The sequence below is a fragment of the Lactuca virosa genome, chromosome 1 (assembly GCF_052849685.1).
Source record: "Lactuca virosa cultivar CGN04683 chromosome 1, Lactuca_virosa_CGN04683_v6, whole genome shotgun sequence".
Classification (NCBI taxonomy): Eukaryota; Viridiplantae; Streptophyta; class Magnoliopsida; order Asterales; family Asteraceae; genus Lactuca; species Lactuca virosa.
Window position 1 is genome coordinate 11,805,301 of NC_136426.1, and position 6,317 is coordinate 11,811,617.

Below are 6,317 nucleotides of genomic sequence, written 5' to 3' on the forward strand. Positions count from 1 at the left end.
GGTAACAACCGATTTACCTTTAAGACCACTTTTGGCGGTCTTCAGAAGTTCTTGAAGTTTGCTGAGTGTGACCTCCTCCTTGTTCATATGATAGGTCATTCGGAATTGATCATAACAAGAAGGTAAGGAGTGCAATATGATGTCAATTGCCAACTCCTCGGAGAAATTCACATTCAACTTCAGCAGACGGTCCACAAACCTTTGCATTTTTTGCATGTGGCCCGTGATGGGTTCACCATCTTTCATTCGGGTTGTTATCATGGAGAAGATTATTTCATATCGCTCTTGACGAGCACTCTGATGGTATCTTTCCATCAAATCCTGGTGCATCTCAAAAGGATAAAAGTCCTCATAGGACTTTGGAGCTCGGCTGTCATCGTGGCCAGCATGATACATGCCATTTTAGTGGCATCTCTCTCATGAGTCCTAAAGTCAGCGATCTCCTCTGGAGTAGCAGAAGACTCATCAAGTTCCTTTAGCTCCTTGTCGAGGATATATTCCTTGTCCTCATAGCGAGTGACCATCCTTATGTTCCTAATCCAGTCATTGAAATTAGTTCCATCAAAGATGACTCTCCCACATAGGTTCATGAGATAGAAGGAGCCGGTAGGGTTTGAGTCAAAAGAAGCATTGTTGGAAGACATTTGAAAAGAAAAAAAAGACAAGTTTAGATTAGATATATAGATGGTCCTTAATAAGACACCCAAATGTAATATTAAGGCTAGGACCCAACACAATATTCTATAACTTAGAAGAGGGATGCCGTAATCCAAGCTATAAAATATTTGAAGGTAGGTGAATGACGATTCACTAATTTCCACCATGCAAACGAAATGTATTATTAGGTTTTACTTGGTTTTGAATCTCCTAGATTCTTTTGAGATTCATTGAACTTTTCAATGGCATGTTTCAATCTCGATTGTGCCCTTCAAGTTTTGTGACTGGGATGCCGAGGATCACAAAACAAGGTGTGAATAACCATGCAAATTTACTTGGTACTCTTAATTTTATCACCTAATCGATGTGCCGGTTAACCACACGCGCTCCACCGATCTATGATAAACTTTAAGCCACCCTTTGCCAACCTTGTTAAATCCAAGTTAGTGTACCGGTTAACCACACACGCCCCACTAACGACTTAAGCAAGGTGCAAAGTGTAATTTCATGGGTTAGCACCAAATTCACATTTTCATAAAGTAACTAAGATTGGGGATTAAAAAAAACATTTAGTTACTTTATAATAATCATTATACTTTTAATGAAAATTAAAGTCATTGTCCTACCCGTTCGGCTAACAACCCTCCACCAGTCAAGGAAGCGGTGGGTAAGAGTGGACACCCATTAAGCTGCCATTTTATAGGCAATAACCTTATACCCCCCTTATAGACCGGCTTCGTGAATGAGGCCTACTAACGGTTAAACGACTTGATCTTATACATACATATATATATATATATATATATATATATATATATATATATATATATATATATATAAACTTACAATACTATAAAGTATAAGGGTTGAATTTTAACTTTTAAAATTCTTGGGGTTGGAACTAAAGTTTTCTAAAGTGACTTTACATGTTCCAAAACTGGAGGACAAGTTTTGTAACTAATCAAAACTTTTCAACTTCATAACTTATGAGTTAATGGTTTATTAAAATGAAGACTCTTCTATTTATGTAACCTATGTGTTCTTTAATGGACTTTAAAAGAAAAGACTTTTGGTAATCCATAACTTGAGGACAAATTATGGATTCCATTAAAACACTTAGATCAAGAATTAAACTAACAACCAGTTTGCAAACAATTCCTATGATCTACCAAACTCATAAGTGTATGAACATTCATATCAACAATTTCAAGAATCATATAAACACATATAAAACTTGAAATTTTGATAATAAACATTGAAAATGGATTAGCATAATCATTACCACCCCAAAAACAGGTTTTACAAGTCCAAAACAGTTTAGGGTAATGATTCTAGTCCATTTCCAGCAGCAAAACTCAAAAAACTGCACACAGGGCTTTCTAATCGTCGAGTGCACGAACCTACTCGACGAGTAGGATGCATTTACACTTGGGATCGTCGAGTCCTCCCCATTGACTCGACGAGTCCACTGAACAGAATGCAGGTTTTTCGATTTTCTTCAACAACTTGCATCAAGTATCAAGTAAACAAGCCTAGGCTCTGATACCACTGATGGGTTTTGAGCATTCTAACACTCCTAAGGTGTATATGCAACCCTAGAAACTTTGGATCTATGTTTTACTAAGATACATGCAAATTTGATTTTTCCAAGGTTCTTAACTAACTAGCATGGCATGGGGAACTTAAAACATAAAAGCTAGTAGAAGAACATACATTTCTTGTTGCTTGGATTCCTTAAGAACTTTGTGAGCCTAGCATCCCAAATGTGATGCCTCAAATGTTTCACACAACACCACAACTCTTGGAATAACTTTGAGAGAAGTACACTATCACTCAAAATCGGCTAGCCCTCCTTGTTCTAGTCTATGTGCCAATTTTGCTAGCCTATGGGGTCTTTATATAGTGTGTCATAAGTAGGGTTACACCATGTAAACCCTAATTTACATGGCTTTTCACTTCCTCCATGATCCGTGGGTTTTAGCCTCCATGGAGCATCCATGGAGCACCTTATGGATTTAGCCCAATCCAATAAACCATGGATCATTAGCCCACTTTATAAGAATGGATGATTTACACAATCAACCCCATATATTTAATTAGTCTCAATTTTGATCACAAAATTAATTCCAAATTAATTCTTGGTCAATACTAATTAAATAATATGATTTCATATTAATATATTATAACTTATAATATATTAACAAAGCATAAGTGTCCTTCTTCTCATTTTGTCTATCCAATTATCATGATGTCATGCAACCCAAATGGACCATGCCAATCGGGTCAAGTACATACCAGAAATAGTTATGGACTTAGACACCTTATCCAACAGTATCTTGGGCCAATATTGGAATAGTTGGGCCTTTTGGGCCTTGTGGCCCAATATAGAAATGGACTTCACATTGTGGGCCTCGGTTTGGGCCAACTCTTGAATTAGGTTGTTGGGGGCCTCCGTGGGCCAATTGGGGTCAAGATTATTGACTAAGGAGAATATTAGGCTTTAGTATAAGGTCCATTAGAAAGGTCTGGGCCCAATTTGGAAAATTGGGCCATTGATGGTTTTATGGACATTATAGTGTTGGGCTTTTGTTTTGGGTTTGGGCCTTAGTTTTGGATCATACTGGGCCAGCGGTAGAATGGTCATTTTACCCCATGCATGGATTAGGGATTATGGTATGGGACCCAATTGCTAATTGAGTATATTGATTGGTAGTGACAGCTCGGGAAGCTGGCGGGGCAGCAGCTAAGGAATTCATGCGGGAAGCTTCTGCAGTGCGAGGTGAGTCTTCTCACCATACCAATGGGTCTAAGGCACCAAGGCCGATCCATCTTATGATTGTTGGTATACTTGTTGTGTAGAGTTGTGTGGCATATTTATGCAGTGATACGTGGTAGAGATAGCCTTTGTGGCTAGCGGTAGAGATAACCTTTGGGGCTAATGGTAGAGATAGCCCTTGCGGCTAACGGTAGAGATAGCCTTTGTGGTGAATGGTAGAGATAGCTTGATAGCTAATTGATATGTGATATGTGGTAGATGTAGCTTTTATAGCTAATGGATATGTGATATGTGGTAGAGGTAGCTTTTATAGCTAATTGATCTGTATTATGTGGTAGAGGTAGCCTTTATAGCTAATTGATATGTGGTACGCGGTAGAGATAGATTTTATAGCTAATATGATATGTGTTATTTGGATTGTGTGTGGGGTATGCTCTGGGGGACTCACTAAGCTTTGTGCTTACGGTTTACAGTTTTGGTTTCAGGTATCAACGTTTTGGAAAAGAAGAGCTCAGATTGATCGCAGTGCACACACCTATGATTTCCTCAATGATTGATTTTGGGATAAACTCTGATAAATGATTTACTTAACGATGATTTGGAATGTTTGGAATAAATGGTATCAATGTTTTAGCTATATTAAAAACGAAATTTTTACCCTTGATTTTTAGGTCGTTACAAACTGTTTTTCAGAAAATATCGGATTTTTTGGTGTTTACAAAGTAATACAAAACGTTTTCTTAAACATGCTTATGAACTCACCAACATTATATATGTTGACCTTTTAAATTAACTTGTATTCTCAGAAAATCGTTGAGCAGGTTGGTCAGCAAGAATACCTGGATATTTTGTTATGTTTTGTTTCATCATACTATTGATATTTTGGCATGTAATATTGAAAGACAATCTTTGATGTAAACCAATGACAATTTTAATATTACATGTGTGATGATGATGATGTTTGGTTTCAATTATATACACTGTGATGATACTACAAAAATAAAATCACCCAAACCCCCGGACGTTTCTGCCGTCTGGTTCGGGGGTGTGACAAATATTAGTTTGGTCTCTTTTGCATGGCATGTTGAATTTGTTGGATCATAGACTTATATGTTTATGTTGTTGTTTGTAACGGGTAAATGATCCTAAAAGGATAATTGTACGACATCTTAACATATAACTACCTGCACCCATTTTTCTTAAAAAAAAACCTTATATTTTGATTTTATTGGATTTTCTTTTATAAAAAACTCACATGTTTTCCTATAGACAATCTTTTTCAAAATGATTTTCTTATAATGTTAGTTTTTGTCAAACAAATAGACAGATAAATAGTTGGATGTCTTGATTAACTCCATTATGTATTATGTTTTTGTTGTTTGTGACAAGAAAAGTAATACAAAATAATGATTTTACTACATCTTACACGTAATGTAACATCCCCAAATTCACGGTCATTTTAAAAATTTTATTTATGCTTATTAAAAAATCAGAGTATCCCTTTTAAAGAAATATGTTGCGAAATTTGTTCCCAGAAAAACATGATAAATATATTATCAAAGCATTTCTGAAGAAATGTATTTTATTCATTTTAAATCATTAGGATGTCATTGTTAATACAGAAACATAAACATAAACATACATTACATTTATTTACACTAGTGATCTACATCTCTTTTAGTCTCTCAGTGTAATGTAGCTTCATATCGACACCTGTGATACAAATAAACTGAGTGCGTCACGTTGGGAAACCTGATGAGTACATATGGTTTTCAACCCACAATAATATAATTGTTATGTTTAATCATCAAACAATTCACTCAATTTCCCATCCCCATTACCTTCCTTATTCTTAAGAATTTTCCTAAGAATCATCTATTCTTCATTCATTCCTAAGGATTGTCCTAAGGAATAGGCACGAAGTCCATCACTGCCAGGGTTTATCCAACAGACACTAAGTCCATAGTTGTCAATGTTATCTGTTAGGCACAGTTGCCTATACTATCCATTAGGTACTAAGTCCATAGTTATCGATATCCTCTTATAAGGCACTAAGTACATAGTTGTCGGGGTTTTTAGAATACATCTGGTGAACACGTAGTTCAAAGGTTAGGCATAGCTGCCAATATTATCCTTTAGGCGCGGCTGTGAGGATATTTAGAGTACATCTGGTGAACACGTAGTTCAAAAACAGCTATAGGTTGCGAGCTTGCTAGCTTTCCACTGGACTGTCTAGAATAGTCTGTGGTCGTCAGCTATACTCTTCTAGATGACTGAATCATCATTAGGGTCAAGGCTTCTCATCATCTTTCACCTCTCATCATCCATAACATCTTTCACCTCTCATCAATCATCTCATTTTTCATCTACTCATCTTTCCCCAAGATATTTATAGGTATAAAAATACGTATACAATTTAAATCAAATAAAACATGTATATTTTGTTCATCCAGCATAGATATCAAGAACACAGATAATATGCACACAAAGCACGTAATTTATATTAAATACTTCATATCTATGTGTAAGATGATTGTAAGTATGCACTCACTTGTTAAAGTGATGACTCCAAACTCGGACAGCGCTTCGCTTCTAACAATATTATTTTCTTCGAGGAAACCTAGTATCAATACCACTAGATTTTAGTCTAATATTTATCGCGACTAATTATGAACGATATCGTTTTATAAGTGTTAAAAAATACTTTTCAACCACTATGTACAGACAAAGGCCAAACATGAAACAGTGGAGGGCAGGACCATTTTGGCATTTAAGCACTTCTGAAATCCAACAACCCAGGCAGCCCTTCAAACCGGATTCCCCGTACCGTGACCAATTAAAAGATATTATAATGATACTTTTATAATTTATAATACTAGCTCAT